Raw genomic sequence first — 11,184 nt, 5'->3', positions numbered from 1 at the left:
GTCACAGTTATTCCATGTCACAGTTATTTTAAGGGGTGACCACAGATTTCATTTCCTTTTGTGGGGTGTGAAGGATGGTCAAACCTGGTGGTGCTCAGGACTTACTCCTGGCTCTGCATTGAGGTCACTCCCTGGAGGGGCTTGGACTCAATAGGGTGCTAGGGATGGAACCCAGGTCGCCCGCATGCAAGACAACTGCCCTCCCTATGGCTCTGACCCCTTGCCACAGATTTCAAGCAGAAACTCAGTGTGTCCGGGTCACTCAAATAATTCCCATTTCCAAAATTTGGAAATAATTGTTTCCGTTCCCTCATCCCTGCTTTGCTCTCTCATTCTCAGCTGAGGCCTCTCATCCTATTTTAAGGAGCAAGTGATAACAATCAGAACTTTCCTGGGTATTCTGGTTTGTTTGGAAGGGGGACACATCCAGAATATTGCCCAGATTTGCTCATGGTGGTGCCCAGAGGACCTGTGGGCAATGCCAAGTGGCCTCTCAAAGTAGAGAACCATCACTTTCCACTCCCTGGAACTGTTTCAGCCTTTCTTCTCCAAAACCCTCCAATCCACCTGCCCCATGAGAGTGAAGAAAGCTTCCTGTTGATTCTGCTTCCTGTTGCATGGCAAACGCCCTACCTGCTATACTCTCTCCAGTCTTGTGACCTCCAACTCTTACAAAATAACAGAAATTATTGTTAACGATACAGTAATTCTACTAAACTGTGTGTCTAACCCAATGTGCCATAAAGAATATTTGAGGACTGGAGAGACAGTACAGTCAACCCAAGTTCGATCCCTGGCACCCCATAGGGTTCCTGAGTCCCACCAGGAGTAATCCCTGAGCACAGAGCCAGAAGTCAGCCCTGAGCACTGCTGGGTGTTCTCCCCCATCCTCCCTTCAAAAAAAAAAATTGAACATGAAGCCAGTATAAAATATTTGCTGAGCTATCTCACACCCATTTGGCCTGCCGGGGCATTTTATACCTAACAGCTCTTCTCTGCCTGGACTGGCAAAAACTCAGACGGGGGGCTCATACAGACTCTGCACACAGCCCAGCTCTTGAGGGTGCGAGGTCTCTGTCTCAGCATCCAGTCATACATTCCCAAAAGTGCGGAGCCAACTTACCACCAGCCGACTCCCTCTCCCGTCGCTGTTCTTGCTTCCTGTGTGGTTACTCTGAGGAAGGGCCTGGCTCTAATATACGATGAAGGGGAGGGACAAGGAGTTGAGACCAATCAGAAGCCAGAAGTTTCAAAGCCTATTGAGTGCCCAGCAGGGGCCCCGGATCTGTTCTTGGAACACTTTCCTCCAAAACTCAGGCCTGGCAGTCTTCTGACTGAGGCTGGGGTTCAGTCCTCCAACAGGCCAAGGCCTAGAATCAGGGTACCCGGACCCTCACCTTCCAGAGACATGAGAAGATGAAACAATGAGATGAGTTTGAATGAAAGGACAGAGATGGTGGTTGAATAAACTTGCTCTTGGGCCAAGAGACAGCATGGCATGGAGGGCACTTGCACACAGCCAACCCACGTTCCATCCCCGACACCCCATAGCATCTCCCAGGCCTGCCAGGAGTAATCCCTGAGTGCAGAGCCAGGAGTCAGCTCTGAGCACTGCCAGGTGTAGCACATAAACAAAAAAGAACAGTGGGGTAGGCGCTTGCCTTGCACATACAGCGATCTGGGTCTGATCCCTAGCACCCCATGGGGTGCCCTGAGTCAGAGACAGAGTGACCCCTGAACATTGATGTAGATGCTCCCCCAAAAAGAACCCAGAAGATCCTGAAAAGACTGCTTGATTCATCTGTTTTACCTGAAGACACATTTTTTTTTGTTTTCAGGAAATTTCATGTTTGGGGGAGCCAGAGCGGGAAGGGCACTAGCCTTGCATGCAGCCCGCCTGGGTTCACTCTTCAGCATCCCATATGGTCCCCAAGCCCATCTAGGAGGAATCTCTGAGCACAGAGACAGAAATGAACAGGATTTGCTAAAAAAAAAAATCCCAGAAAAAGAAAGAAATTTCAAGTTTGGCTTGGTCTGGTGAGGTGCTAAACCCTGTCTCAGAATTCCTCCCCACACACCCATTAAAGACTTAATCTCGTGAGGGTCCTTGCACTTGAGGTGCCACATGCAAGTCCTCAGTGACCACCTACACATCTGACTGGCCCAGTGATGGTCATTCCCGAGGCCCCTCCTCAGCTCTGGCCACCTGCTGGCATAGCTGGCAAACTCAGGAAGATCACTCAAATATGGATATTCCTCAAAAAGCTGGAACTTGAACTTCCATGTGACCCAGCAATACCACTTTTGGGAATTTACCTTGGGAGCACAAAAACACACAGCAGAAACACCATCTGCACTTCTATGTTCATTGCAGCACCATTCACAATCGCCAGAATCTAGAAATAACCTGAGAACAGATGACTGGTTAAAGTAACCAGTCTATGGCACATCGACATGAATAGTATGCAGCTGTTAGTAAAAAATGAGGTCATGAAATTTGCTTACAAATAGATGGACATGGAGTGCATCATGCTAAGTGAAATGAGCCAGAAGGAGAAGAACAGATACAGAATGACTGCACACATGTGTGGGATATAAAAATATAGTATAAGACATAAAATAAAATATCCAAGTCCAGGGGCCAGGAGAACTGATTGTTGGTTATATCCAAGGCCAAGAAAAACAGTGGCCAGGAGGACTGGTCAATGGTTGGAAGGTGGCCACAAGAGTGTGTGGGGCAAAGGGCAGTTAGGATAGAGAGGGACCAGTATGACAACAGTATGACAAACAATCACTCTGGGCAAGAACTGAGTGTTGGAAGTAGGTAAAAGAATATACATGATAACCTTTCAGTATCTGTATTGAAAACCATAATGCCCAAAAGGAAAGAGAGACAGGAAGAGAGAGAGAGAAAAAGAAGGAGGAGGAGGAGGAGGAGGAGGAGGAGGAGGAGGAGGAGGAGGAGGAGGAGGAGGAGGAGGAGGAGGAGAAGGAGAACATGCCTACACAGAGGAAGGTGGGGGAGGGGGGCAGGAGGGAAACTGGGGACATTGGTGGGAAATGTACATTGATGAAGGGATGGGTGTTAAAACATTATATAACTGAAACCCAATCATGAACAATCTTGGAACTCTGTATCTCACTGTGGTTCAATTAAAAATAATAAGAAGAAATAAGAAAAGAAAGGTCATTCAATGTGGCTGGCAAGTTTATTTTTTTTTCTTCTTTTGTGGGGAGACTGGAGCAATAGCACAGTAGGTAGGGTGTTTGCCTTGCATGCGGCCAACCCAGGTTCGATTCCTCGGTCCCTCTCAGAGATCCCGGCAAGCTACCAGGAGTATTCCGCCCACACAGCAGAGTCTGGCAAGCTCTGAATATCAAATATCTGACATATAGAATACCCGTGGCATATTAGATATGCCAAAAACAGTAACAAGAAGTCTCACAATGGAGACGTTACTGGTGCCCACTCAAGCAAATCGATGAACAACAGTGCTACAGTGCTACAGTGCTTTTGTGGGAGCCACTCCCAGTGATGCTCAGGGTGTTGCTAATGGGCTCACAGGAGCCGTTCCTGTCTGCTTGTTGGAAGTGGCCTGTGTCTGAAAGGTGTCCTGTCCAGGCTGTCTCTGAGCTGCCTGGGTGCCAGGCACTGTGACCCAAGATCCAGATAGTGGGTAGAAGAATGAATGAATGAGTGAGCAACTGAATGAATGAATGAATGAATGAATGAATACAAACCACCGTTTAATATTAGGGACTTTTTGTGTCTTCATTTAAAGGTCTGGTGTTGTTTTGTTTTGGGAGGCCACACCCAATTGTGCTCAGGGCTCACTCCTGGTGGGGCTAGGGGACCATATCAGGAGCTGGGGATTGAATCCAGGTCAGCCTTAGGCAATGCTAGCACCCACCTCACCGTCCTGTCCCTCTGGGTATCTCCAGCTCTAATATGAGCCTCTCTAGGGTGTAACCAAGGCGGGGCAAAGTCCTGATCAAGGCGCGGTGGAGGGAGATGGACAGAGGGAGCCAGCCCCACTGAGGGCGCCCCACCTTTGCTGCGGGAGATGGGACATGCATGAACAGCATAGATGTTCGTGGGGACTCCTCTGCTCTGCCCCCCCCATGGCCGTTTTCAACCTTAGGGCTGCCTCTTATCCACTCAATGCCCAAGTTCGTGCTATGTCACGTGATAGAGGTGTAGCGCTGCTTCCCAGCTTGCTGAGCTCAGAAACAAGAGCATGAAAGGCAGCTCAGCGCAGTGACCGCCCTGGCCAGGAGGCTTTGCTGCCAGCGGTGACTTGTGGTTTCCTCCTGGACCCCGAAACCTGGCATATACACAATTGCACACTTTCCTCTTTTGACAGACTCTGCTGCGTTAGTTGCAGCAATCTTTGCAAATGATTGCGTGGATATTCCAGGGTGGGGGTAGGCTTGTGTCACACTGGATGGTGCTCAGGGGTTGAACCGAGCTGGAGGACCCTGTGCTTCAGGGATCTGAACCAGGCTTGCAGCCACCACAGCTGCCTGTCAGGAGACTGCCTCCACCTTCCTACTGTCTCTCTGCCCTGAGCATAACTTTTGATTCCCCCCAAACATAACTATAATAGCCCACTGCCAGTTGGAAGCCTTATCCAGAACACAAACTGTGGATTAACAAAAGTGTGCAGATGACTTAAATGAAAACGAATCATCATAAAGTCTGCCTAGTTCTCCTGCTGAGGGGCTGAGAGGAGCAGGAGGAGGAAGGAGGAGCAGGAGGAGGAAGGAGGAGCAGGAAGAGGAAGGAGGAGCAGGAGGTTAAGGAGCAGGAGGAGGGGTGGAGGGGGTGGAGCAAGAGGAGGAAAAGGGGCTGGAGGAGGGGGGAGTAGGAAGAGCAGTGGTAGGAGGGGGAGGAGGAGGAGAGGTGAAGGACAAGGAGGAGGAGGAGGAGGAGGAGGAGGGGAAGGAGCAGGAGGAGAAAGAGCAGGAGGAGGCAGGGAGTATCAGGAGGAGGAGGGGGAGAGGAGGAGGAGCAAGAGGAGGAGCAGGAGGAGGAGAAGGAGAAGGAGGAAGATCTGGAGGAGGAGCAGGAGAAGGGAGGAGGGCCAGGAGGGGGAGGGGCAGGAAGAGAAGGAGAAGGAGGGGAAGGAGCAACGGAAGGGGGAGCAACCACCCGGTCAAACAGCCCTGGCACTCAAAAACTTCCACACTCCAATCTCCATCATGTTCATGGCCAGATTCACAGGCTCAGGATGAGCCTCATCCAAGAATGAATCTGTTGAAAGACTCAGGTTTGTGGGTTTTGTGGCCAAAATCTCCAGGCTCTCATGGAAAAGGGGATGAGCTACCTCTCCCCACCTCCCTGTTCTTCCGGGAGCCTGGCAGTCATGCCCACGAACTACCTCTGGCACCATATAAACTCATTAACTGGGCATGATAGAGAGACTCATAAATAAATCTCAAAAGAGAACAACTGGCTGGAGAGATGCTTCTGAACCCCAAAGTCACCATCTAGTTAAAAATTTAACTCTATCTGTATTGCCCCAATCAAAATTTTAGAATTCCTTGAGTGCACAGTTGCATTTTGCTGCCACACCACATCTCAAACTCTACTCTGACGATACACCAGGAATAGCACACTGCATTGGAGGGGACATAAAGTAGAAGGTAACCAATATCAATGAAGAAAATACTAACACACACGGCTAAACCTGTAACAACATGTTTGTAATCTCTTATACAAGGGCTTAATGGCTCCAGGGTGAGATACAACAAGCTTTACACACTTTCTTCTAAGGAAATCTTTTCTGATCGTTTTTAGAGAATTATTCATAGTAATACAAAATAAATTATTGAGGACCTACTATTGGGGCAGGCTTGGGTGGTGGTTAGGAAAATTGGAGATAACGGTGATGGGAAGGTGCAATGGTGGTGGAATTGGTATTTGAATAGTAAATGTAATAAATCATCAGGAACAACTTTCTAAAAATAAGTTTTTTTAAAAAAAATGGAGGAGGAGCAGGAACAGGAGGACAAGGAGGGAGAGGGAGAAGGAGGAGCAGGAGCAGGAGGAGGAGGAGCAGGAACAGAAGGAACAGGAGAAGCGGGGAGGAGGGGAGAAGAGGGAGAACTAGGAGAAGCAGGAAGGGGAGGAGAAAGAAGGGAAGGAGGAGGAAGGGGAGGAGGGGGAGGAGGAGATTTTGGTGTCTTAGTCTGAGAACAGGTGGAGCCGCAGGAGCAAAGAGTCAGGGCCTGGGACTCCACACAGACATGTCATCGTTTTTTCTGGACAGCTTTTGCTTCCCTACCAATTTTTTTAATATTTGTTTGGGGTTTGGCTTTTGGCCACACTCGGTGATGCTCAGGGCTTACACTGGCTCAGCGTTCAGGGATCACTGCTGGTGGTTCTCAGGGGACCATTTGGGATGCTGAGAAAGAAAGCCGGTAGGGGGCTGGAGTGATAGCACAGCGGGTAGGGCATTTGCCTTGCATGCGGCCAACCCGGGTTCCATTCCCAGAATCCCATATGGTCCCCCAAGCACTGCCAGGAGTAATTCCTGAGTGCATGAGTATCACCAGGTGTGACCCAAAAAGCAAAAAAAGAAAAAAGAAAGCAAGCTGGTAGGTCTCGTGCGAGGCAGACGCCCTCTCGCTGCACTACAGCTCTGGCCCTTCCTTTCTCTTCCTATAAAAACGTATGTCCATGGAATCAATCTTCCTTCCACCGTTAGCCCTCACTAAAGGAACCAGATCCCAGAAAGACGATGTTATAGAGAAGTCGGGCCCAGAGGGAGACTCGGATTCCAGGCCCGGTTTCTCATGTTCCCTCGCGCACCTCAGAAACAGCCCCTGAGCACTGCTGGGTGTGGGCCCCAAAGGAATAGTCCAATAAACTCTTCTGACGTCCAAAGCAGCCTACGAATGAGCAACCTTGAGCAGCAGTCTGGCTCTCGGAGGAAGCACTTACTCTGCCAAGCCGGCTCGTTCTTCTGGGGTGACGCCTTCAACCCCAAGGAGCCTGCCAGGATGCGGCTTGGCACGACAGGACAGGCCTTGCCTGTGGCCCCGCACGTGAAGCCAGAGCCAAACCACACTCGCCCTGCCCCGACTGGCCTGTCCCTGGCCGCTGCTCCAGGACCAGGCTCTCCGCCTGCTGTGGATAGCCCCGTGTGGGACAGACTGTGGACACACTCGAGGACCCACACATTCTCCCCTGCCCCCCAAGTCATTCCTCCATTGTCGCCAAAGATGTCACTTTTCCACCGGCAAAGCGCTGACCAGGGGACTGGAGAGAGAGTACAGTGGGTAGAGCATTTGTCTTACACGCAGCCAGCCCAAGTTTGATCCCATAGGGTTCCCCGAGCACTGCCAGCAGTGATTCCTGGGTGCAGAGCCAGGAGTAAACCCCGAGCATTGACAGTGGGACCCCAAAACAAACAAAAAATGATGATGTGGGGCTGGAGCAATAGCACAGCGGGTAGGGCGTTTGCCTTGCACTCGGCCGGCCCGGGTTCGAATCCCAGCATCCCATATGGTCCCCCCAGCACCACTAGGAGTAATTCCTGAGTGCAGAGCCAGGAGTAACCCCTGTGCATCGCCGGGTGTGACCCAAAAAAACAAAAAAAAATGATGATGTGAGAGGGAAAAGACATAAATTATAGTGTTGAAATACTGCATCCCAGTAGTTTAATCCCGAAGAAGATACATTGAATTGACATTTTACTCTCTATGATTCAACAAAAGTCGTTACAAGGCACTTTGGCTGCGGAAATGTGCTGCGGTGAAGTCAAGGACGTGCCCTGTGAGAGTGGAGCCTCAATTTGAAACCTCCAAGATGAAGGGAGTACCAGGAATGGGGCTTAATCTCCAATCAAAGTAGAATAAAAGTACATGCAAGTAGGAAAAAGAATGGGGGGGGGGGGCAGGAGCAATGGTACAGCGGGAGGGCATGCCCTAACTCGGTACGATCCCCAGCACCCCTTGTGGTCCCCTGAGTAATTCCAGGAGTGAGCCCTGAGCACAGAGCCAGGAGTGATCCCTGAGCACAGAACCAGGAGTGAGCCCTGAGCACAGAGCCAGGAGTGAGGCCTGAGCACAGAGCTGGGAGTGATCCCTGAGCACTGCTGAGTGTTCCTGACCCACTAAACTAATCAAGAAAAAAAGGCAAATTGAGGCATCAGGGAAGTGCAGCTGTATCCTACACAACAGAGGTGCTCTGTGAGATTCTTCACAGGGTGGGGGACCCATATGATGGACCCCCTCTACAGGAAGCAACTCATCATTTCTGAGAGACAGACCTCCCCTTCCTCCCCCCGACACACACAGTTCTTTCCCACGGAAGTGTCTCAGCAGCCCTGGACATGCAACTGCTGGGCACAGTGGATCCTCCTCAGCTGAAGCAGCAGAGTGCTCCCCACCTTGCCTCCCCCAGACCCAGGAGTGCAGGCCCAGATTCCTCCCTCAGACCCAGAAGTCTAGACTTCCTCTTCCCTCAGACCCAGGGGTCCAGGCCCCATCCTCCTCCCTCAGACCCAGGGTTCCAGGGCCCAGCCTCTTCCCTGAGACCCAGAGGTTCAGGTCCCAGCCTCCTCCCTCAGACCCAGAGATCCAGCCCCAGCCTCCTCCCTGAGACCCAGGGGTCCAGACCCCAGACTCCTCCCTCAGACCCAGGATTCCAGGGCCCAGCCTCTTCCCTCAGACCCAGAGGTTTAGGTCCCAGCCTCCTCCTTCAGACCCAGGGGTCCAGCCCCAGCCTCTTTCCTCATACCCAGAGGTTCAGGTCCCAGCCTCCTCCCTCAGACCCAGGAGTCTGGGCCCTCGACCTCCTCCCTCAGACCCAGGGGTCCAGCCCCAGCCTCCTCCCTCAGACCCAGGGGTTCAGGTCTCAGCCTCCTCCCTCAGACCCAGGGGTCCAAGCCCTAGCCTTTTCCCTCAGACCCAGGGGTTCAGGTCCCTGCCTCCTCCCTCAGGCCCAGGATCCAGAACCCCAGTCAGGAATCCAGAGCTGCAGCCTCCTCCCTCAGACCCAATTTGGGAACCCCACCCTGGTCTCATGGTCCCAGAGTCCCATGGTGGCCTCCTCTGGTTCCCCTTGGACCCTCCAGCCACAGAAGTCCCTGCTGTATCCTGGCAAGGGCCAGAGATACGAATCAGGGAAAGTCACTGGCCCCCAGCCCCGAGGGGGCCGGGTCAGCGGCTGTGCTGCCTACGGCTTAAGGCAGGAGGCCCAGGCCCCCTCCCTGCTGAGCAGCGGGGGAGCCCCGGATGCTTCCCAGACAGGCGGGCAGAGCAGGCCCCTCCCTCTCCCGCCCAGTTCCCGAAAGCCCCGGGACTTTCACCGAGCCCGGCCCTCCTGGGGGTGCTCCTCCCGCTCCCCCCCACCCCCGCTCCAGGCCCCATCCCCAGCTCTCTGCAGAGCTTTTATTCCCTGGACATACGAAAGCACATTTTGTTGCTTTTTTTTTCTGTTAACAAGACTGTGAATCAAAAAGACAAAATTTTTTTTTATTATCGTGCTGTAGGATTGAGCTGCCAGCCACAGTAATTGGACTAAGTCACTTTTCCCGGAAAAGGGGAATCCTCACCCCTGTAAAGTCGCCATGAATGCCTGCCCGCCTCAGACACTCCCACGTCCCCGTCCCTGCCCTCGTCACGGGGCCTCTCCTCACCATCAACCAAAGCGCTCACAATACACGGCCTACGTGTACGGGGCTTTACAAAGCTGAATAAAAAAGGAACTTGTGCAAAAAAAAAAATTTAAATCTAAAAACAATGTCAAGATGTGGGGCTGGAGCGATAGCACAGCAGATAGGGCATTTGCCTTGCACGCGGCAGACCCGGGTTTGATTCCCAGCATCCCATATGGTCCCCTCAAGCACCACCAGGAGTAATTCCTGAGTGCAGAGCCAGGAGGAACCCCTATGCATTGCCAGATGTGACCCAAAAAGAAAAAAAAATGTCAAGATGTTATATAAGAGATTAGTGTAATCGCAAAATGTTCTATATATTATCAAACATAAGGCTTTCTATATTGAATGAACATTATACAGATTATTCATATATGTACACTAAAATTTTTTTAATAAAGGGAATCAATTGCTTTGTTCATGAAAAAAAAAGTATCACCCCTTATGCCCAGCTCTTTGCTGATGTCTCTTTGGGGAGGGGGGTCATGCTGCTGGCAGGGCTGGGCAGATCCTATGCACTGCCAAGGATCAAACTGGCATCAGCTGCATGCAAAACAAGCACCCCACCCCCTGTACCATCTCTCTGGCCCTATCATCTCTTGCTTCAGATGTCCTTGATCTGCCTCACAGTCCCCAGCCCCACCACCCTCATCACCCTGGAAACTCCTCATCAGTCAGGATATCACCTCCTCCAAGAAGCCTTCCCTGACTGTCTCTGGGTCCTCTGTTTACACAGCTGTGTCTCCTGCACCAGACTGGCATCTTCTGTAGGGCTGGGCCCAGGTCTGAGTCACCTCTGTGTGCTAGGCTTTGCCCTGCCAAGTGTGCTCAGTCCGTGTGCCCCTGCTGTTCCCCGCCCCCATCCTTTCTCCACAGCCCCCTTAGAATCAGGGCTTGTGACCAGGAACCAAGCCTCAGGCAGGTCACTGTGGGCTCTTTTCAGGGGCAGAAACAGGCACCAATGGCGGGGGGCGGAGGTGTGGGGGGCCAGGGGGTGGGGCAAGGATGTCGGCAAGGGGCCCTGTGGGGGGGGTGTCGAGAATGTTGGCAAGGGGCCCTGAGGGGTCCTGCCCAAGATCTGCCTCCTCTGAGATGATGCACATCTCTCCTGTCTTTCCTGCCTGGGCCCCCCAAGCTCCCTGCAGGGGATCCTGGGCCTCCGGGCATAAGGGAGGAGGCTGAGAGCCCAGAGTCCTGGGTCTGAGGGAGGAGGTTGAGGGCTCAGACTCCTGGGTCTAAGGGAGGAGGCCGAGGGCCCGGACTCCTGGGTCCGAGGGAGGAGGCCGAGGGCCCGGACTCCTGGGTCCAAGGGAGGAGGCCGAGGGCCCGGACTCCTGGGTCCGAGGGAGGAGGCCGAGGGGCCGAACCCCTGGGTCTGAGGGAGGAGGCCGAGGGCCCAGACTCCTGGGTCTGAGGGAGGAGGCTGAGGGACTGGACCCCTGGATCTGAGGGAGGAGGCCGAGGGCCCAGGAGGCTGAGGGGCTGGACCCCTGGGTCTGAGGGAGGAGGGGACGAGGGC

This window comes from Sorex araneus, chromosome 8, assembly GCF_027595985.1.
Source record: "Sorex araneus isolate mSorAra2 chromosome 8, mSorAra2.pri, whole genome shotgun sequence".
NCBI classification, from domain to species: domain Eukaryota; kingdom Metazoa; phylum Chordata; class Mammalia; order Eulipotyphla; family Soricidae; genus Sorex; species Sorex araneus.
Note: the sequence above shows the minus strand (reverse complement) of the source record.